Raw genomic sequence first — 24,670 nt, forward strand, 5'->3', positions numbered from 1 at the left:
ATTGCAACCAGAAAATTGAGGCCTCGCAAGACGTGGCTGAAGAGTGGACGAACAGGAATCATTCTGCAAGATGAATGAGGAGAAGGCCATAATGTGCCACAGACACTGCGTGATGGCAGACGGGCCATAACGTGCCACCTTGCGAGTCGGCGGGCCATAACGTGCCGCCTCGCGCACTTGCTGCGCGATTGCGGACGGTGGAGCTTCGCGCGCTGTCGGTCGCGCGTCCTTGATTTGCGCTGTCGACGGCAATCCGTGCTGGCGACGAGGGGTGCGGCTAGGGTTCTTCTGAGGAAGAAGATGCTGCAATTACAAATATGCCCCTATAATTAAAATTAAAAATAATAATAATAATAAGAAAGTAATATTTTAAAATTATTTTCTTTTAGTCTTTAAATTAGATTTAAAAGACTATATTTTATTATTATTATTTGTAGTCTTTTAAATGAGATTTAAATGACTATATTTTATTATTTTCTTTTAGTCTTTAAATTAGATTTAAATGACTATATTTTATTATTTTGTCCTATATTAGTATGAGATACTATACATTGTTGTCTATATATATATATGCATATAGATGCTATAATATATATATGCAAGACAAAATAATTATAAGAAACTAGAAAATAAAATAAATTATTTTAGTCTTTAAATCAGATTTAAATGACTATGTAAAATAATTTTATTATTTTGTTATACATTAGTATGAGATACTATGCATGATGGTTTATATATGTATGCATATTGGATGTCATAATATATACACATGCAAGACAAAATAATTAAAATTAAAAGTTAAACCCTCACTCTAAAATTTTAAGTTTTAATGCCACCCATATATTAAAAACCTATCAAGACTAAGATCACCAAAATGCAGGTTTTGCCAAAGCAAAGTGCATTAGGATTATCCTAGTAAGGTAGGATGAGTAATGGTTACTCATTTATTTAATTTTGGTTCAGCTTAATTAGGCTATCAAAACGGTTTTGGGTCTAAGGCATTAGATGGGGTATAACATGCATTTGACATATGATGTCAATACCTCATAATTTAAGAGTTACATTAGATGTAATTGGTAAGGGGTTACCTACCTAAATAACTTAATTCTAAGCGTCATGCCAAAGCTGACTTAGAATTAGGTGAAATATGGATCTTAGCCCACTAAAATATTATTATTATTTTGAGGGTTATATTTTAGTGGGAGATTATTATCACCTCAATATTAATTTGTTTATTAAATTAATTATATTTGCATATTTTTGTAGATTATTATGGCTACTAATAACAATTCCACCTTATCACTGCGATATATCCTTGAGAAGGATAAACTGAAAGGGCCTAAGGGACGAGGCAAGCCTAAATGGCAATCCAAGACAAAAGTTCCTAAGGAAATAGTTCCTAAGGAAGGAATCTGCTTCCATTGCAAGGAACCAGGGCATTGGAAGAGAAATTGCAAACTTTATTTGGATGAGTGTAAGAAGAAGAAGAGTAGTGAGACTACGACTTCAGGTATTTATGTTATAGATATTAATTTATCTATTTCTACTTCATGGGTATTAGATACCGGATGTGGCTCTCACATTTGTACAAATGTGAAGGGTCTTAAAAGGAGTAGAAAACTGAAAAAGGGCGATGTGGACCTACGTGTAGGCAATGGAGCAAGAGTTGCTACCATAGCTGTAGGGACATATGAACTTGTGTTGCCCAATGGGCTTTTGTTAGTTTTGAACAAATGCTTTTATGTTCTTACTTTGAGTAGGAATATTATTTCAATTTCTGTTTTGGACGATGAAGGTTCTTCATTTCTCATTAAGAATAAGAAATGTTCCATTCATAAAGATGGTTTGCTTTATTGTATTGCAAATTCATATGATGGCCTTTATGTCCTTTATCTAGATGATTCTAGAGACAGCAATATCTATAACATAACTTCTAAGAAAACTAAGCCAAATGAGTTAAACCCAACATATTTATGGCACTGTCGTCTTAGCCATATAAATGAGAATCACATATCTAAGCTCCATAAAGATGGTTTATTAGATTCGTTTGATTTTGAATCATTTGAAAATTGTGAATCTTGTTTGCTAGGTAAGATGACAAAGGACCCTTTTACTGGACAAGGTCAAAGGGCTTCAGACTTATTGGGCTTAATACATACAGATGTATGTGGCCCACTAAGCATTAGTGCTAGGGGAGGTTATCAGTACTTCATCACATTCACTGATGATTTCAGTAGGTATGGCTATGTCTACCTAATGAAACATAAGCATGAATCTTTTGAAATGTTTAGAACTTTTCAAAATGAAGTACAAAATCAACTTGGTAGAACTATTAAAATGCTTCGATCTGATCGAGGTGGTGAATATTTGAGCCAAGAGTTTGATGAACATCTTAGAAACTGTGGAATTGTTTCACAATTAACTCCTCCAGGAACTCCACAATGGAATGGTGTTTCTGAAAGGAGAAATCGAACTTTGTTAGATATGGTTCGATCTATGATGAGTCAAACAAATCTCCCTTTATCATTTTGGGGTTATGCCTTGGAAACAGCTGCATTTATTTTAAACCGAGTACCATCGAAAGCGGTTGAAAAGACACCATATGAGTCATGGACTGGGAAAGTGCCCAGTTTGTCTTTCCTTAAAGATTTGGGGTTGTGAGGCTTATGTGAAACGCCCAGTTTCAGATAAGTTAGCTCCAAAATTTATCAAGTGCAATTTTGTGGGGTATCCTAAGGAAACCAAAGGATACTACTTCTATACTCCCTCAGAGAACAAAGTGTTTGTTGCTCGAAATGGTACCTTTTTGGAAAAGGAATTTATCTCTCAGAGATTCAGTGGGAGTACAGTGCGACTTGAGAAAACTCAAGCACCACAAGAGAGCATTGAACCGCCAGTAGAACCACTTCCAGTACCACAAACAGTTGTGGAGACTGAAAGGGTAACACAAGTCCCACGCAAATCTGATAGGACACGTCATCAGCCTGAGAGATATGGATTTCTCATGACTGATAGTCGTGATCTTTTGCTCATTGATCAAGATGAGCCTACTACCTATCAAGAGGCTGTGTTAGGTCCAGATTCCGAGAAATGGCTTTGTGCCATGAAATCTGAAATGCAATCCATGTATGACAATCAAGTTTGGTCATTAATTGATCCCCCTGAGGGTGTTAAGACCATTGGTTGCAAATGGGTTTTCAAGAAGAAAACTGACATGGATGGAAATGTGCATACCTACAAAGCAAGGCTTGTTGCAAAAGGTTTCAAGCAAACTCATGGTATAGACTATGATGAGACCTTTTCGCCAGTAGCAATGCTTAAGTCGGTTAGAATTCTCATTGCCATTGCTGCGTACTATGATTACGAAATATGGCAAATGGATGTCAAAACAGCTTTCCTTAATGGAAACTTGCTCGAGGATGTGTACATGACACAACCTGAGGGTTTTGTAATCCCTGAGAATTCTGGAAAGATTTGCAAGCTTCAGAGATCCATTTATGGATTGAAGCAAGCTTCTCGGAGCTGGAATCTTCGTTTTGATGAGACAGTCAGAGACTTTGGATTCATCAAAAATGAAGATGAACCTTGTGTTTACAAGATGGTTAGTGGGAGTGCCGTTGTGTTTCTAGTCCTATATGTGGATGACATATTACTCATTGGAAATGATATCCCTACCTTGCAAAATGTTAAGACTTGGTTAGGGAATTCTTTTTCAATGAAGGACTTAGGTGAGGCCGCATATATCCTTGGTATTAAGATCTATAGGGATAGATCCAAGAGGATAATCGGTCTGAGTCAAAGTACTTATATTGACAAGGTGCTGAAAAGGTTCAGCATGCAAGATTCCAAAAGAGGATTCTTGCCTATGTCTCATGGTATTCATCTCAGCAAGAATCAATGTCCTATGACTTCTGATGAGCGAGAACGGATGAATAAGATCCCTTATGCTTCTGCTATTGGATCTATCATGTATGCCATGTTATGTACTAGACCAGACGTCTCATATGCCTTGAGCACAACAAGCAGATATCAGGCAGATCCTGGTGAAAGTCACTGGACTGCTGTTAAGAATATCCTAAAGTACCTTAGAAGGACTAAGGATGCATTCCTAGTTTATGGAGGTTTGGAAGACGAGCTAGTTGTAAGTGGTTACACAGATGCTAGTTTCCAAACCGACATAGATGACTTCAGATCGCAGTCAGGATTTGTATTCATATTAAATGGTGGAGCTATTAGTTGGAAAAGTTCCAAGCAGAGCACTGTAGCAGATTCTACAACAGAAGCTGAGTATATAGCAGCATCAGATGCAGCTAAAGAGGCAGTTTGGATGAAGAAGTTCATCACAGAGTTGGGAGTGGTTCCCAGCATTGCAAATCCTATGGACCTTTATTGTGATAACAATGGTGCCATAGCACAGGCAAAGGAGCCCAGATCTCATCAGAGATCTAAACACATACTCAGGCGATATCACCTTATTCGAGAGATCATTGATAGAGGAGATATCAAAATATGCAAAGTAGACACAAATGACAACATTGCAAATCCACTGACCAAGCCTCTTTCACAGGTCAAGCATGATCAGCACACTAGGTCTACAGGTATTAGATACTTGTATAATTAGGCCTAGTGCAAGTGGGAGATTGTTAGTGTATATGCCCTAGGCCATTATCTTGGACCTTTTTGTATGTCATTTTGGTTATTAATAAAAGAGGTTTTTATCATTATTATTTGTTTGCATGTTACATAATAATGATTATCATCCCTGGTTACTTATTATTATGTTGATAATAATAAAATATAACTAGTATGATTATTGATTGATAATCATGAGATGATTATGTATATGTTGATATAAATCAATAATCATAAATACTTGTTAGAGAACAAAGTATTGGATGGACCCGCATTGAGATCACTACATGGGTCATTGTCATAAGTGAATCTCAAAGTAGTTATGTCTTAATCCTTTGACTTGAGATTGTCATAGTTTCCAACATAAGGACTGTTATGTTTTGACATAATCAAACGTTGTCTTTAATCGGACAATCATAAAGGTTATGATTGAACATAATAGAAATTATGTAGAGGAAAATGAACAATCAAGATAGGATTTGTCCCTCTCTATGAGAGAGATATCTTCTGGGCCCCTCGATAAGTGAGACTGAGAAATGCATGGCCGTGCTCAAATGAATTGATAGTGTGATCAATATCATTTGAATTTATCAGTCTACTTAGAGATCGAGAAATCATAAGTTTGAACATTATAAGTTTGACATTGACCATGACTTATGTTCAAACTAGATATCGTGAGACAAAGGGATTAATACATGTTCTATTTAATAGGCTTTATCGGACTATTGATCCTCATATTAGTTGGGTAGTCATAATGTCTTGCTAGAGGCCACTTATGACTTATAGGCCTTGTTGGACTGGGCCTATTGCCAATTCATATGAGCCTATTGGGTCACACACAAGAACGTTGTTGATGTGCTATATTAATGGGCTAAAAGCCCATTAGTATAATTAATAATAATAAAGTGTTATTATTATTAATATTATTATTAATATTAATTATTAATATAATTAATAATAATAAGTGTTATTATTATTAATAATAATAATTTATTATTATGAGATAATAATATTTAAAAGATCTGCAGTCTATCTGTAAGTGTTACAGATAAAGGACTCTATCACATAAAGATATTTGAGTATCTGTGAGATTGTGATAGTGGGTTCTAAGCACAACTCTTTTAGGAAAAGAGTTGTGGGAAAATAAAAAGACTGAGGCCTATAAATACTCCTTCTACAGATTGAGTAGGTGGGTTTTTTTTGGGTTGTAAAAGTTTTGAGAAAACTCAGTCTAAAAGATTGTAGAACATAGAGCACATAATCTATCCATCTTGAAAAGAGCTAGCACTCTAGAAGGATAGAAGACGTTCGTGTGGATACCATAGAGGGTGTTCGTTTGAAAAGGCAGCACCATCAGTCCGCCAGTGTATCTTCACTACGAGATTAACAGGTTAGTCTCACATCTTTCTTATGATTTAAACGGAGCACTCGGATTCTGGGAAAGGAAATCCAAAATTTTATTTTTCCGCTGCGCAATTAGATTGCAATTAATCTCCGGATTTCCCAACAGCTCCAAGGTCACACATGGCCTTCTTTATTCCCACATTGCCTATTTTGCATGAAACCGCGAACATTCCTCTATCCTTGCATTTGGTTGGAAGCTTCCTTTGAATGACGGCTGAAACACACTCCCCCACACTTACCTTTTCACGTTCAGCAAGTTTCCTTCGGTTGGTGCATAGCTCTTTGAGAAACTTGGCATACCTTGGAATTTGCTTCACAGCATCAAGTAGGGGAATGTTGATTTCCACTTTGCGGAGTGTCTCCAATATCTCTTTTTCCTCTTTCTCCTTTTGGGACCTTGCAAATCTCTTTGGGAAGGGAGGAGGTACGTTGAATTTCTCCATAGGTTGATGTTTCTGCCTTTGACTTGATTCTGCCTGGTCTGTTGATTTGGGCAAATCACTTTCTGCCTTCTCTGGTGAATTGGGCAAATCACTGCTGGACAGCTCAGTTTGCCCAGCGATCGGGTCAGTTTCTACTAGTGAATTGGGCAAATCACTGCCCTGATCACTTTCTGGCAGAATTTCTTCCATGGCCTGTTTTTGCAATTTTTCAGCCCTATTGTTTTGCAACTCCTTTCCACTCCTCAATGTGATGGCACTAGCATTTTGTCTTGGATTTATCTCAGTTTGGGAGGGTAGCTTCCCTTGAGATTCATATTTGCTCATTGAAGTGGCCATTTGGCTCACTTGTTTCTCAAGATTTTGCACCGTATTTGCTAAATTCTTCACAATCTCCTCAAGAGGTGCATTGGAGTTCTGAGGTGCAGCTTGAGCTTGATTCCTTTGCTGGTAGCTTGGGTATTGGTTTCCCCTTGCATAACTGAAATTTGGATGGTCCCTCCAGCCTGGATTATAAGTATTTGCATAGGGATCATACCTTCTTTGCCCATTGAAGCCTCCAATAGCATTGACTTGCTAGTCCTCCTCTTGAAGGGAAGGACATAGATCAGTTGGGTGGTTGTTGGCACATATTCCACATGTCTTGGGCTGCTGAATCTGCTGGACTTGTTGGGTTTGACTCACAACAAGGCTACGGACAGCATTGGTGAGTTCAGAAAGTTGGGATGATAAAATGGAATTACTCACCTCATTTACATTCCTTGATGGCAGATCTTGGTCTCCAAATTGTTGAGAAGCTGCAGCCATGGAGGAAATTAAGTCCCTCATCTCTCGAGGTGATTTTTTTTCAATTGTTCCTCCACAGGCTGCGTCAATAAATTTTCTCTCTGAGGGTAGCAAACCTCCATAGAAGTACTCAATGAGAGATTGGTCAGAAATATCATGCCGAGGGCAGCTTGTGCACAACTTTTTGAACCTCTCCCAGTACTCATACAAGCCTTCAGAGTGCTTTTGCTTTATGCCACTTATTTCTCGACGGATGCCTATGGCTTTTGAGGTTGGAAAGAATTTTCTCAAGAATGCTCTTACCATATCAGCCCATGATGTGATGGATCCGGGTGGTAAGTAGAATAGCCATTCTTTGGCATAGTCTTCAAGGGAAAAAGGGAAGGCTCTAAGCTTGATATCGTCTTCTGGAATGCCTTGGGGTCTCATGGTTGAGCACACAACGTGGAATGCCTTCAAATGCTTGTGAGGATCTTCATTCTCTAGGCCTCTGAATTTAGGAAGGAGATGAATCAGACCTGTCCTTAGCTCGAATGGTGCTGTCAATAGGGGATATTCAATGCATAAGGGTGCTTGATCTCCTGCTGGTTCAGCTAACTCTCCAAGAGTTCTCTCCCGTGGCTGTGGTGCTTGGATGGGCACGTTTCTTGCTTGATTTTCAGCTTCTACATGTGCAGCAGGTGGTGCTGCCATTGCTGGATTTTCTGCCATGACCAGAAATTCAGTTTCTGGTAAAAATTCTGCTGTAGCAGGTGCGGTGGTGGAAGTTTCTGCTGGTGCAGAAATTTCTTCAGCAGGGGCAGTAGCTGGTCTGTGAGGTGGAGTTGTTGATGAAGATGGTTTTGAGGCTTGGTTCCTCAAATTTGCTTGCTTCCTTAAGCTCTTGGCAGTTTTCTCAATCTCCGGGTCGTAAAGAAGAGTGTCTTTACGGCCAGACCTGGTCATAAAGGGAAAATACGTTAGTTTAAATCAATTCCCCGGCAACGGCGCCAATTTTTGATAGGCGGTTGTCGAAGCCGTCAAAAATAAACCTATTAAACAATCAACAATAAACTTGTAGATAGTGGCAATAGGGTCGAACCACAGGGAATTGACACTAATGATTTTCCTAATAATGACTAGGTCAAGTAAATAACAAGTAATTAAAAGAGGGGGGTTTTGATTTGATGATTAAAAATAAATAGCAAAAGAAAGCAATAACTTAAATAGATGAGAAATTTCAATAAGAGAAAAGCTTCTAGTTGAAGTATGGATCTTATTTCAGATTGTTTAGAATTGATCATTGATTCTTTAACACTCCTATTTATTCCAATAAATTAGTTTTGGATGTGGAAGACGCTTCTCACAATCCAAATTCCTCCTTAGTTCTAGTTTGATTAGGAAATGTTCGCTAATCAAACACTAGTTAACAAGTTGCCAAGGAACGTCCTTGGGGCCTTTGGCATCGAACAACTGTTAACTGCATTAAGACTTAGAGAAACCTAATTCTAACCTTGCCAACCGCGTGGTCAAGTTTAGATCATGCAACTTGATTAAATGTGAGTTTAAATATTCTAAGCAATTACGGACCTAAATTATTTAAACAATTGTTACTCAAGCAATTAAAAGCAATGGGCCCTTATTGATTCTAAAAGTAAAGCAACAATTATAGAAAGAACAAATTGCATAAATATTGGAAATAAATAGAAGTTTAACAATGGAGATTTAAATCTCCCAATTCATCACAAAATCTGAAATTCTCCAACTTCAACTAGAAAGGGAAGGAAATTAGCCACTCATGGTGGACTAAATACACAAAAAGATGAAAAGAAAAGAAAAAGGAAGAGCTGCAGAGTTTCTGGCGAGAGGAAGAGGAGGCTCAATAGCTGATCAGAAGATGCCTTTGCTGGTTTGGAGGCTCTCCTTTTATAGCTGCAGAATTTCTCTCCATCTAGGGTTTTGAAATCCCTCTTTGATTTGGTGTTTGACTCCTCTTTTGATGTTGATTTTAATTGCAATTGGAATTCCTTGGATGAGAGACTCTTTCGTGGCTCTTGGTTTTGTGTTGGAAGTGATTGGATTGGATTTGGACTTCTGAAAATTCGGATTTCTGTTTTCTGCCCATTTTCCCGCTCTGCTGTAAGTTTCTGCTGTCAAAATGATTTGCCCGGTGATTTGACCAGTTTCTTCAAGTGATTGGGCAAATCACTGACCCAATCACTTCTCTGTGAGTCAGTCCTCTATGTCTCTGCGAGTGATTTGGTCAGTGATCTTCGAGTGTCTTGGGCAAATCACTTGCCATATCACTACTGCCTGTTGCCTCCGGGTTTCTGCTTCAGCTTGATCCGGGCAGTGATTGGAGCAGATTATCTGGTGATCTTGGGCAAATCACTGGGCAAATCATCCTTTTGTAAATTTTCTGAACTTTTTCTCCCATTTTCCAATTTCTTCCTTTTATGTAAAAACAAGATAAAAACCATAAATTAAACTGAAAAATGTGTAAATAAGCAATAATAATTATGATAAAAATGTGGCTAAATGATGCTTGACCAAATACCCCCACACCTAGCTTTTTGCTTGTCCTCAAGCAACAAATAACTTAGCCAATCAAGCCCCCTTTTTCCTTAGCGCCTAAGTACCACTTAATCAGTCCCCCCTAGACTCCTAATCTAAATTATCACAGTATAGAGTACATGCACTAAGGTCATCCTCTCCTTTCCTTGTTTCCTTTCACCTACCATGGTCAAGAGAAAGGTTTTTGAATCAATTATGCCTAATCCTCTATGTTAGTTTTAATGCAACCCCTAGGAGTGACTTGCCCCTTTTCTCTTCTCTCTCTTTTTTTTTTATTATTTTTATTTTTATTTTCAGCAGCACTTATTCTTATCCTTGCCTGAAAAAGTCACTAACCTTTTTACGTGATTGTGTACATGGGTGATACACCCCCGGTTACTTAGTTAGTCACTTGTTCAAGTGGCTACTAGCTCTGTTCATAGTCTAGACCATCGAAACTTATTTGCTTGAAAAAGCCACTGACCTTTTTTACGCGATTGTGTACATGGGTGATACACCCCCGGTTACTCAGTCAGTCACTTCTCCAAGTGGCTATTAGGCTCAGTTCATAGTCTTAGACCATTGGAACATGTTTATGATTTGTGCTCTATGCTGGTTTTTCATGATATTTTGGGCAAATCAGCTCTTAGGGAGTTACACTAACTTTGTGTTTGCATGTATTTGTATTTTCATTTCCCTTGACCTTAGCAAATTTGAGGATTCAATTCAAGAGAAAAACTCCCTAAGTGAAGGTAACATACTGTGAATGATTCAATTTAAGCTTAAAAGGGTGGCAAATCAATGGGGTCATGAGATAAGGAAACTCTTTCAGCCTTGTTATCTATGTTGAGTAAAGCAATTAGCTACAAAATTCTGTGTGTGTGCGCTAGGAGTGTGAAAAAAAATTCTGGTGTGTGCAAAAAGGGGTAAGAACAATGCAAAAAGAAACAAAAAGAAACAACAAGAAGCAAAAAGATGGTGTAATCAATGAATAAATACTCTCCAGTACCCCCACACCTAACCCAAATATTGTCCTCAATGTTTGAATAAATATATAGAAAAATGAAGGAGAAAAGGGAAAGTGACTTCCTGGCATGTGAGTGATTTGACCAGTGACTTGGGCAAGCACTGGGCAAATCACTAGGCAAATCGCTATCTGTCACGGTGCTGGGGCAGAAAATGGTCTACCAGCAGGTCCAACAAGTGCTCCATCCTTTGCATTAGGTCCTCAATCCTACTGAGACGAGCCTCTACTGTCTGGTTGGGGGCTTCGTTTTCAGGTGGCTGAGGAGCATCTTGCTGGGGGGCTGCTGGAGGAGTATTTGCTGGTTCTTGCCCTGTTTCCTGTGCTGTCTCATCTGTAGGAGCTGCTATTGTAATACCCGGCTAGATTCCGGCATCGGAATCCCTACCTTCCGGAGGAATCTCCGTTGGAATATGGAATTTTGATGATGCCAGAGTCTTCTAGAGGGGTAAAATGTGATTTCTAAAATGATTTTTACTGATTTCATGGTTTTAAATGAAAAAGATTTGAGTTTTGAAAAGGAAAAGACTAAGGAGGTTTTTACCAGGTTCGGCCGCCGAAGGTGCCGCCGAAAGTGCCCTGTCTAGCCCTTTCATGGGTGTTTTCTATGCATGTTTAAGTGATGCTTTAGGGGGTTTTTGGGGAGTTGTTTATGAGTTGTTTAGAGTATGTTTGGCACCTCACTGGAGTCCACCTGTGTAGGATCGGACCCGAGGAACCGAGGTGTTTAGCAGTGTTAGCTGCTTCAGAGTTAGTCCAGAGCTAGCCAGAGGTGAGTGGAACTAACCCTTATGTTTTAAATCAAATGTTTTCAGCATGTTCAAGCATGTTCAAGCATGTTCATGCATCATGAATACCATGTTATGCAATAGGTTGTTTGCATTAGAATTCACGAATATGATGCATTGCATAATACGATGATAATGATGTGGATGGATACTGGATGATCCTCTAGCCCTCAGTATGTTATGACATGATATGAATTGATATGATATGGCATGTATGATATGATATGAGATGAGAAGCCCAGGCGTGGCCGTATCGCCCCTGGCATATAGTATGAGAAGTCCAGGTGTGGCCGTATCGCCCCTGGCATAGAGTATGTGAAGTCCAGGCGTGGCCGTATCGCCCTTGGCATAGAGTATTGTTGATTTGTTATGGTACGAGATTGATATGTAGAGGGCTATTGGTGACAGATTCATCCTTGAAGTGATATATTTGTGATGTGACGCATTCCATGATAGCATACGTTAAAATGAACTGTTTTTCTTTTATGGTTTCTGCTCACTGGGCTTTTTAGCTCACCCCTCTCCCCTAACCCCAGGTTTGCAGGGTCAGAGATAGTCAGGAGATCAGCAGGTTACGTCCATGGTCATGTATATGTAATAGAATAGTAGTGGACATGATGTAATGTAAAGTTATGTAAGGATGTATAAGAGTTATATTGTAATATGACTTTATGTTATATGTTCAGAGTTATAGTATTGTGCTTGGCCAGAGTTGGTTAATCCCTTTGCACATGAGTTTTATGTTATGTTGTCACATGTGATGGACCGAGTTTGACATAGGGTATGCTGACCCTAGGGGTTCTATGAGTTCAGTCATAGTGCATACACAGGTCAAACGGGTTAAAGAAAAAGTTTGCAGTTTTATGTTTTAAAGTTTATGCTTATGTTTGATCATGTATGGGATTATACCAGCTGTACAGGATGCATAGAAGGCTTGCTACGGGTCCCGGCGGCCTTATGCCGATCTGGATCCTAGCGCCGGTAGCGGTCCGATTTCCGGGTCGTTACAGCTATGGAGGCTGGCTGCTGAGTGGTGGTGTTTGTGGTGGCTTTCTTCCTTCTGAAAATACGCTCATGGCGTGGCGTTACTGGACCTGCAGGTGTAATGGAAAAAACATCCCCCACCTTGCAAAGCAACCCCATATCATCTAATGTGCGTAGGTCCAAGGGGGCTGTTTTGGGGGTGGGGGAGAGGTCAGTATGTGCTGGGTGCAATAATTTGAGATTCACTGCAATGGCAGTGATCAGAGGACCAAAAATCAAGGGCCTGTTATATTGTATGATGCTGGATAGTTGGGTGGCAACCCAATATCCAAGATGAATCTTCCTGCCCCTGTGCATGCACCAAAGGATATACAACTCAGTTCTGGTCAGGATGTTGGAAGCATCCTTCCTCCCAGAGAATGTATAGGCCAGGAATCTGTGGAGGTATTTCAAACTGGGGTTGCTGAGGTATAGGTCCTTGGACCTAGTGGGTGAGTATGAATCTGGGGGATTATCACTTAATTCCAAGTACACAGAGCTTGGATCAAACTCAGCAGTGAAGTCCCAGGTGGACTGAGGGCATTCACAGCACATGGCTATGCCGAATTCCTGCAGGGATAAGCGAAATCGCTTCCCCAATAACCTAAATCCAATAGTGCCTGGTGTGTGTATGTTATGCATGGCAGGTTTATCAAAATAGAACGTGGTGAAGAACTCATGTGTGAGTTCAAGGAAGGAGGGCATGCGCAGGAAGAAAAAAGTGTTCCAGCCAATAGCAGAGATGAGGGAACGTACCTGGGAATGGAGTCTCAGTGCTCCTAGGGTGCCATGGTGGATATACTTACCTGGGTGATATGGTAGAGATGAAACTTTAACCAGCCTGGTGCGCTCAGAAATTTTGTTGAATGTCAGGGCTTTAACGATGTGATCTGGGTATACTGGCTTGGGCAAATCGCTGGGTAAATTGCTGGGCATATCACTGAGTGTGTCGCTTGGTAAGTCTGTGGGCGCATCAGTGGGCACATCAGTGGGCACATCGCTAGGCATAGCGTTTGGCACATTGCTGGGCGCATCAGCGGGCATATCACTTGGCATAGCGCCTAGCAAATTGCTGGGCGCATCAGTGGGCGTATCACGAGGCAGGTCCGTGGGCGTATCAGTGGGCATATCGCTGGTGGAGGCAGTGGGCGTACCACTTTCTTTGTGTCCTGCGGGATGTATGGCAATGGTAGGTTCTGGTTCTGATCTTGGTGGCGGAGGTGGCGACTGTATTCTCGGCCGTTTCTGGCCGTGGCCGGAGGAAGTGGTGGCTTCAGGTAGCATTTCGCCCGCAGGGTTTGCCTTCGGGGCTATTGTGGATGGTGGTGGCGGCGTTCTTGGCCGTTTCTTTTACCGGCGATATGTCTGGACGGCCGGTGAGTCGGTGCGTCCTGTTGCTGTACTTGTGGCCGGTGGTGTCTCGGTGTTGGTGGTGGCCGGTGGAGGTGTGTCCCACGTTTCATCGTCACTGTCAGAGGGGATGGGTTTTGGCAGCCCTAGTTTCTTCCACATGAACGGTCCGCTTGTGGCCTTCATCTTGATTCTTACCATGGTGGTCTTGAGTTTGCCGGTGGGTGAGTGGTGGTCGGAGAGGAGAAAGCTTGAAGAAGAAGAAGAGATAAAAAAAACAGTAGTTTAGCGTAAAAAGTAAAAGAATAAAAGAAAAGAACTACTGAAAGTGATTTGGGTATGTGAATCTGCCCTGATCATTTAATGCTGGCCCTCTGGATTCTTGACAGGGTGATTTGCCAAGTGATTTGGACAAATCACTTTGGCCAGATCACTCCTCCTTTGCAGTTGCTGGGCTGGTACTGTTCACGCCCTTTGCTGATGATGTGCTTGCTTTTGCGATAGGACCGGTGATCTGGTCACATTATCAGGGCAATTGGGCATATCACTGCCCCGATCACTTATGATTCAGTCAATTTGCCCGACGATTTGGGCAAGCAGTGGGCAAATCACTGCCTCTGGGCTGCCTCCCAGTAGCGCCCTATTTTCTGTCTTGGGCTGGACTTCAGTGTTTTGCTCAGCAATCTTGGGAAGGGGGATCCAAGGGGACCTCCTCCACAACATGAACAGTAAAACCTTCATAGAATCTCTTCAAGCGATGCCCATTAACTTTGAAAACTTTGCTTGTTTGTGGGCTCCTAATGTCAACAGCTCCATGTGGATAGATATGTTCAACCAAGAATGGTCCAATCCACCTAGACCGAAGCTTCCCAGGGAATAATTTGAACCTGGAATCAAAAAGCAAGACTTTATCACCAACCTGGAAGTGTTTTCTGGAGATATTCTTATCATGGAAGGCTTTAGTCTTTGCTTTGTAATCCCATGAGGCTTCATAGGCATCACGCCGGATCTCCTCAAGCTCTTGAATCTGTAATTTTCTGTTAACTCCAGCTTCTTTTTCTTCAAGATTATAGCTCTTCACAGCCCAATAGGCTTTGTGTTCAAGTTCCACAGGAAGATGGCATGCTTTTCCATAAATCAGCCTATATGGAGACATCCCAATTGGAGTTTTATATGCTGTTCTATATGCCCATAAGGCATCATTTAGGCGTGTACTCCAGTCCTTGCGACTTGGGCAGACTGTTTTCTCTAAGATTGACTTGATCTCCCTATTTGACACTTCAGCCAGCCCATTTGTTTGAGGATGATAGGCGGTAGAGGTTCTATGGATGACATGGTGCTTCTTTAGGAGAGTTTCTACCACCTTGTTACAAAAATGGGTGCCTCGGTCACTGATTATGGCCTTGGGCAGTCCAAATCTTGAGAAAATGTGGGACTTTACAAAATCACATACTGTTTTTGCATCATCAGCCCTTGTTGCCTTGGCCTCAATCCACTTGGACACATAATCCACAGCAAGAAGTATGTAGGTGTTGCCAAAGGAAGGTGGGAATGGTCTCATGAAGTCAATGCCCCATATGTCAAAGATTTCACACACCATGATGGGTGCTTGTGGCATTTCACTTCTTTTGCCAAGGTTTCCTGTTTGTTGGCATCTTGCACATGACCTACAAAATAAATAAGCATCTCTAAATATGTTAGGCCAAAATAATCCACTTTCAAGGACTTTCAAGGCTGTCTTGCGTGGCCCAAAGTGACCTCCACAGCTGTAAGAGTGGCAGAAAGTTAGGACAGATGTGATCTCATGGTTTGGGATGCATCTCCTTATGACTTGGTCTGCACAATGCTTCCATAGGTAAGGCTCATCCCACACATAATACCTTGCCTCCTTCTTGATCTTGTCTCTTATGTGTTTGGGCAAATCAGTGGGCAAATCACCTATGGCAAGGAAATTAACAATATCAGCATACCATGGTTCCTCTTCTTGGATAGAAAAGAGGTGCTCATCAGGGAAGGTCTCATTGATAGGGCATGTCTCTATCTCGGTCAAAACTCTGCTCAGGTGATCAGCCACAAGGTTCTCCTTGCCTTTCTTGTCACGGATCTCCATGTCAAACTCTTGTAACAGCAATATCCATCTCACCAGCCTAGGTTTGGACTCCTTTTTCTTGATTAAATACCTTAGTGCAGCATGATCTGAGTATATAATCACCTTTGTACCAAGTAGGTAGGGTCTAAACTTCTCCAATGCAAACACAACAGCTAGCAACTCTTTTTCCGTGGTGGAATAATTGCATTGTGCAGCATCTAGGGTGCGTGAGGCATAGTGAATGACATGAGGAGAGTTACCTATACGCTGTCCCAATACTGCACCTATAGCAAAGTTGTTGGCATCACACATGATCTCAAATGGAAGGGTCCAATCAGGTGGCTGGATGACTGGGGCAGAAATTAGGAGTAATTTGATCAAATCAAAGGCTGATTTGCAGCTGTCATCAAAGTTGAAGGGTACATCCTGCTGTAACAATCTGCAAAGAGGCTGAGTTATTTTAGAAAAATCCTTGATAAACCTCCTGTAAAAACCAGCATGTCCAAGGAATGATCGAATCTCCCTAATGCTGGTTGGGTAGGGCAGATTTTTGATGGTGTCAACTTTGGCTTTGTCCACCTCAATCCCTTTTGCTGAAACAATATGGCCTAAGATTAAGCCATGGCTGACCATGAAGTGGCACTTCTCATAGTTGAGAACCAAGTTTGTCTCCAAACACCTTTGAAGTATCTTCTCCAAGTTGGCTAGGCATTCATGGAATGAGTTGCCATACACCGTAAAGTCATCCATGAAGACTTCAATGATCTTCTCCACATAGTCAGAAAAAATGCTCATCATGCACCTTTGGAAAGTGGCTGGTGCATTACAAAGACCGAAGGGCATCCTCCTAAATGCGAATGTGCCAAATGGGCATGTGAAAGTGGTCTTCTCTTGGTCTTCAGGTGCAACGGGGATTTGATAAAACCCCGAATATCCATCTAGGAGGCAGTAATGGCTTTTTCCAGCAAGTCTCTCAAGCATTTGGTCCATGAAGGGCAAGGGAAAGTGGTCCTTCCTTGTGGCTGTGTTGAGCTTCCTGTAGTCCATACAAACTCTCCACCCATTTTGCACACGAGTGGGTACTAGCTCTCCTTTAGAATTAGGGACAATGGTAATCCCGGTCTTCTTTGGTACCACATGGATGGGACTCAGCCACTTACTGTCAGAAATGGGGTAGATTACCCCAATATTTAGGAGTTTCACTATCTCCTTCTTCACAACCTCCATCATTGGTGGATTCAGCCTTCTTTGTGCCTCACGAACAGGTTTGCACTCATCCTCCATGAGAATCCTATGCATGCATGTTGATGGTGAGATACCCTTTATGTCCTCCAAGGTCCACCCAATTGCTTTCTTGTGCTTCCTCAACAGATCAAGGAGCTTTCCTTCTTCTTCTTGGCTGAGCTGGTTGGAAATAATTACTGGAAGTGTATTTCCAGCTCCCAAGTAGGCATATTTGAGGTGGCTAGGCAAGGGTTTCAGATCTGGTGCTTCCTCTGTCTGCTGGTTTTCTGTCTGCTTACTGTCTGATTTGGTCTGTGATTTGAGCAGATTTTCTGGTGTTCTGGGCAAATCACTGGGCAAATTGCCCACATCCAGCAAGTTACAGCAGTCTGCTGTTTTTTCTGCTTCAGTGATGTTGTTGTCCACTTCTTCTCTCCTGCAAAGACCTTCATAAAGTAAGTTTTCTTGATCAAAATCAAAAACTTCTTGACTTAAATCATCAATAACATCAAGGCCATAAACAGGAGAAACATCATTGGGGAATTTCATGACATCATAAACATCAAATTTGATAACTTCCCCTTCAAATTCCATAGTCAATGTGCCATCATGCACATCAATTTTTGTTCTTGCTGTGCTCAAGAATGGTCTCCTAAGTAAGATATCAGAGGTGGTGTTGCTCTTGTCTTCCTCCATGTCAATAACATAAAAATCTGCTGGAAAGACTAATTGGTCCACTTGTACCAACACATCTTCTAGCACTCCCTTGGGGTAGACAATGGATCGGTCAGCTAATTGGATCACAATGCTGGTGCCCTTGAGTGTACCTGCATTCAACAAGTTAAAAATAGACAGAGGCATGACATTTATTGAAGCTCCAAGGTCACACATGGCCTTCTTTATTCCCACATTGCCTATTTTGCATGAAACCGCGAACATTCCTCTATCCTTGCATTTGGTTGGAAGCTTCCTTTGAATGACGGCTGAAACACACTCCCCCACACTTACCTTTTCACGTTCAGCAAGTTTCCTTCGGTTGGTGCATAGCTCTTTGAGAAACTTGGCATACCTTGGAATTTGCTTCACAGCATCAAGTAGGGGAATGTTGATTTCCACTTTGCGGAGTGTCTCCAATATCTCTTTTTCCTCTTTCTCCTTTTGGGACCTTGCAAATCTCTTTGGGAAGGGAGGAGGTACCTTGAATTTCTCCATAGGTTGCTGTTTCTGCCTTTGACTTGATTCTGCCTGGTCTGTTGATTTGGGCAAATCACTTTCTGCCTTCTCTGGTGAATTGGGCAAATCACTGCTGGACAGCTCAGTTTGCCCAGCGATCGGGTCAGTTTCTACTAGTGAATTGGGCAAATCACTGCCCTGATCACTTTCTGGCAGAATTTCTTCCATGGCCTGTTTTTGCAATTTTTCAGCCCTATTGTTTTGCAACTCCTTTCCACTCCTCAATGTGATGGCACTAGCATTTTGTCTTGGATTTATCTCAATTTGGGAGGGTAGCTTCCCTTGAGATTCATATTTGCTCATTGAAGTGGCCATTTGGCTCACTTGTTTCTCAAGATTTTGCACCGTATTTGCTAAATTCTTCACAATCTCCTCAAGAGGTGCATTGGAGTTCTGAGGTGCAGCTTGAGCTTGATTCCTTTGCTGGTAGCTTGGGTATTGGTTTCCCCTTGCATAACTGAAATTTGGATGGTCCCTCCAGCCTGGATTATAAGTATTTACATAGGGATCATACCTTCTTTGCCCATTGAAGCCTCCAATAGCATTGACTTGCTAGTCCTCCTCTTGAAGGGAAGGACATAGATCAGTTGGGTGGTTGTTGGCACATATTCCACATGTCTTGGGCTGCTGAATCTGCTGGACTTGTTGGGTTTGACTCACAACAAGGCTACGGACAGCATTGGTGAGTTCAGAAAGTTGGGATGATAAAATGGAATTACTCACCTCATTTACATTCCTTGATGGCAGATCTTGGTCTCCAAATTGTTGAGAAGCTGCAGCCATGGAGGAAATTAAGTCCCTCATCTCTCGAGGTGATTTTTTTTCAATTGTTCCTCCACAGGCTGCGTCAATAAATTTTCTCTCTGAGGGTAGCAAACCTCCATAGAAGTACTCAATGAGAGATTGGTCAGAAATATCATGCCGAGGGCAGCTTGTGCACAACTTTTTGAACCTCTCCCAGTACTCATACAAGCCTTCAGAGTGCTTTTGCTTTATGCCACTTATTTCTCGACGGATGCCTATGGCTTTTGAGGTTGGAAAGAATTTTCTCAAGAATGCTCTTACCATATCAGCCCATGATGTGATGGATCCGGGTGGTAAGTAGAATAGCCATTCTTTGGCATAGTCTTCAAGGGAAAAAGGGAAGGCTCTAAGCTTGATATCGTCTTCTGGAATGCCTTGGGGTCTCATGGTTGAGCACACAACGTGGAATGCCTTCAAATGCTTGTGAGGATCTTCATTCTCTAGGCCTCTGAATTTAGGAAGGAGATGAATCAGACCTGTCCTTAGCTCGAATGGTGCTGTCAATAGGGGATATTCAATGCATAAGGGTGCTTGATCTCCTGCTGGTTCAGCTAACTCTCCAAGAGTTCTCTCCCGTGGCTGTGGTGCTTGGATGGGCACGTTTCTTGCTTGATTTTCAGCTTCTACATGTGCAGCAGGTGGTGCTGCCATTGCTGGATTTTCTGCCATGACCAGAAATTCAGTTTCTGGTAAAAATTCTGCTGTAGCAGGTGCGGTGGTGGAAGTTTCTGCTGGTGCAGAAATTTCTTCAGCAGGGGCAGTAGCTGGTCTGTGAGGTGGAGTTGTTGATGAAGATGGTTTTGAGGCTTGGTTCCTCAAATTTGCTTGCTTCCTTAAGCTCTTGGCAGTTTTCTCAATCTCCGGGTCGTAAAGAAGAGTGTCTTTACGGCCAGACCTGGTCATAAAGGGAAAATACGTTAGTTTAAATCAATTCCCCGGCAACGGCACCAATTTTTGATAGGCGGTTGTCGAAACCGTCAAAAATAAACCTATTAAACAATCAACAATAAACTTGTAGATAGTGGCAATAGGGTCGAACCACAGGGAATTGACACTAATGATTTTCCTAATAATGACTAGGTCAAGTAAATAACAAGTAATTAAAAGAGGGGGGTTTTGATTTGATGATTAAAAATAAATAGCAAAAGAAAGCAATAACTTAAATAGATGAGAAATTTCAATAAGAGAAAAGCTTCTAGTTGAAGTATGGATCTTATTTCAGATTGTTAGAATTGATCATTGATTCTTTAACACTCCTATTTATTCCAATAAATTAGTTTTGGATGTGGAAGACGCTTCTCACAATCCAAATTCCTCCTTAGTTCTAGTTTGATTAGGAAACGTTCGCTAATCAAACACTAGTTAACAAGTTGCCAAGGAACGTCCTTGGGGCCTTTGGCATCGAACAACTGTTAACTGCATTAAGACTTAGAGAAACCTAATTCTAACCTTGCCAACCGCGTGGTCAAGTTTAGATCATGCAACTTGATTAAATGTGAGTTTAAATATTCTAAGCAATTACGGACCTAAATTATTTAAACAATTGTTACTCAAGCAATTAAAAGCAATGGGCCCTTATTGATTCTAAAAGTAAAGCAACAATTATAGAAAGAACAAATTGCATAAATATTGGAAATAAATAGAAGTTTAACAATGGAGATTTAAATCTCCCAATCATCACAAAATCTGAAATTCACCAACTTCAACTAGAAAGGGAAGGAAATTAGCCACTCATGGTGGACTAAATACACAAAAAGATGAAAAGAAAAGAAAAAGGAAGAGCTGCAGAGTTTCTGGCGAGAGGAAGAGGAGGCTCAATAGCTGATCAGAAGATGCCTTTGCTGGTTTGGAGGCTCTCCTTTTATAGCTGCAGAATTTCTCTCCATCTAGGGTTTTAAAATCCCTCTTTGATTTGGTGTTTGACTCCTCTTTTGATGTTGATTTTAATTGCAATTGGAATTCCTTGGATGAGAGACTCTTTCGTGGCTCTTGGTTTTGTGTTGGAAGTGATTGGATTGGATTTGGACTTCTGAAAATTCGGATTTCTGTTTTCTGCCCATTTTTCCGCTCTGCTGTAAGTTTCTGCTGTCAAAATGATTTGCCCGGTGATTTGACCAGTTTCTTCAAGTGATTGGGCAAATCACTGACCCAATCACTTCTCTGTGAGTCAGTCCTCTATGTCTCTGCGAGTGATTTGGTCAGTGATCTTCGAGTGTCTTGGGCAAATCACTTGCCATATCACTACTGCCTGTTGCCTCCGGGTTTCTGCTTCAGCTTGATCCGGGCAGTGATTGGAGCAGATTATCTGGTGATCTTGGGCAAATCACTGGGCAAATCATCCTTTTGTAAATTTTCTGCACTTTTTCTCCCATTTTTCAATTTCTTCCTTTTCTGTAAAAACAAGATAAAAACCATAAATTAAACTGAAAAATGTGTAAATAAGCAATAATAATTATGATAAAAATGTGGCTAAATTATGCTTGATCAATAATAACCATGATTTCAACCCAAAAAATCAAATTGATCTCTTGAGAATCCTTGTTGCCAAAGAGGTGAGTAAGTTTAAAAAAATCTTCCATATAAGTGGTTTGTAGTTAAAAGAAGTTTGTTTAGAACCTTTGCATGTTGTTTAAGAATGGCTCAAATTTGCGTAAAAGTTTTTATATTTTACTTAGGATGAGCTTTAAATTCATGAGAAAAATCTCTGTAAATGATTGCATGTTATGTTCTTTAGTTTTTTTAGCTTGTTTTCGAGCCTATGAAGGTCTTATGATTGCTAGATTGTCAAATGTAAGTCCATGTTCGAGTTTTGGGGATGTATACAGAGTGCAATATCGAGTTTGGCTTGAAGGAAAAATCTAGGTTTGGCTTGAAGGAAAAACCCAGGTTTGGCTTGAAGGAAAAACCCAGGTTTGGCCTCCGAAGGTCCCTTTTGGCCATGGAACCTGCACTTAGGTAGCCATTTTTGGCTGCCACAAGTGCCTCCAAAAATTATACTTTTGGATCTATAAGGGGATTTTAGGCCGCCAAACTTGCTGCTGAAATTCCTCTGCTTAGTCATTTTCAGTCCATTTTCTATGTATTTTCTTATATGCTTTTAGGGTGTCTTTGGATAGTTTAAAAGTTATAAAAGTCGTGTTTGATCCCTTATTTAAGTCCATCTGTGTAGGATCAGACTTGGGAGACTGTAAAAGCCAGTAGTGAGATAACTACTTTAGTGCAAGGCTTGTGTCTAAAAAAGGTAAGTAGAACTAAACTAAACTCTTATTTTAATAAATAAAATATTTTAAGTATGTTCATGCATCATTAATATCATCTATATTTGAATAGGTTGCTCTACATTAGATTTACAAATATGATGCATTGCATATGTAATTATTATTATGGATGGATATTGGATGACCCACTAGCCCTCATGATGTAATGATATGTTATGTATGACAGATATGGAAGTTCATATCAAGACCTATTTTACGCCTCCAACATTATGTAAGATAAAGACTAGGGTACCCATTCTACGCTCTTGGTACTAAGGATATGTTAAATTTAAAAGGAAGTCATGAGGAGCAGTCGTTGTGGGATAGGCATTATTGGATTCTATGGAGGGTTAATGATTACAAGACCATCTTGTTGTGATTTTTTTGTGTTATGATGCATACATGCGAGCATATATTTTTATTAAACCATTTTATATCATATTTTTACTTACTAGGCTATAGTAGCTTATTTGTTTCCCCTAAGCCTAAGTTTGCAGGAATAGAGTTAGCATAAGAGTTCAACAATTTTCTTAGTATAGCTTTTTTGTGTAATAGTTTAGTTATTGACATGTAATATTACTGCGATTTAGTATTATATTTTTCCCGAAAAGTCTTTTTTGTTCCCTTGTCGATAATCTTAGTATGTAAAAGTTTTAAATTTCATGTTATGTTTGAATCAAACAGTGGTATGTATTGATGACTATAATGAAGGTTTTGCTGAGGGCTTTAGTATAAGTTTATATTTACAATTATGATATTATATACCATGATGATGTTATGTATATATTTTTAAGATCATGTTAGGATTTTATTAGATATAATAGGATATATAGTAGGTTTACTACGGGTTCCAATGACCTTAAGTCGATCTGAATTCTAGCGTCGGTAGCAGTCCAGTTTCGAATAGTTACAAAGCGCTTGCTCATATCACATGTGAGATATAATTGCTAACTTATTTATTTGATTATCTTCGCTTCCTTTTTAAAAATCCTCCTCTGGTCTATTTTGATAGTCTAAGCATTACATATTCATTGAAATCCAACATGCCATAAAATAAATTAGCATATAGAGTTGGATTGACATATTATTTGAGAAAAGTGAGGCTTGGTTAAGCTACTGCTTGTTTCATTTATTACTCAAGTTATTGAAATTTTTACTAAACTTCTAACTAATTTTCAATTTTATTATCTTCAACTCAAGTTAGAAATGTTATATGTCCATGCTCTAACTTGTGGAGAGATATTATGATTAAAGAGTCTTCACAAAAATAGCAAAGATAGAGATGTACTATTTATTCAAATTAGATATGTAGTTTATATAATTGCTAGATATATAATATATGTAATTAAATATCTAGTGTAGCTTAATTAAGATAGTTGGTTTCAATTGGTTAAACACGTATTATGCTTTAACATTTTCAATTATTACTCAAATTATAGTATTATAGGATTTTTCTAAATAATAGAAATTCTTGTTATCATCGGCTTTTTTTTTTCAAGGACCAAAAAAAGCTCATTTAACTCTTTGGAACTCCTAAAACTTAGATCTCCTTTTCCCTTAGGTTGCTAGAGTCTCTTTCCATACACTAGATGAATCATTACAGTCGCTTTTGCATCCCTTAAATAAATCAACAAGTTTGCTTAATCTCATTATAAATAAAATGACAAAGCTTTAATGTATAATCGGTATTGATATGACTGAAATAAAGTTATACCGCGATTGGTCACTCAAAAAGAAGGAGAATATGAGGTGGTTGGCGTCTAGGGCAGTCGCTCTAATGCTTAAGTCAGTAACTGAAGAAAATGGCGAATGTAAGGAATTGTTTAGAATTCAAGAGTAGTTGTGTAAGAATTGCATATCTTGGCCTCTGCGATCATTAGTTTTTATAAGAAGATGGAGTTAATTATCACATTTTCTGAAAATCGGTTGGTACCGGCTAATTGATAGGGAATTCCATGATGATAGGCGTAATAGAGATCTGCTGGATTGTTTCCTGCTAATGGTAACTTTATGTGAAGACTCGACATATTCAAGAGATGGTAAGTCTTGATGAAGAACTGGATGCTACAGTGTCCAGGTTTTTC

Source organism: Manihot esculenta, chromosome 4 (genome assembly GCF_001659605.2).
Source record: "Manihot esculenta cultivar AM560-2 chromosome 4, M.esculenta_v8, whole genome shotgun sequence".
NCBI classification, from domain to species: Eukaryota; Viridiplantae; Streptophyta; class Magnoliopsida; order Malpighiales; family Euphorbiaceae; genus Manihot; species Manihot esculenta.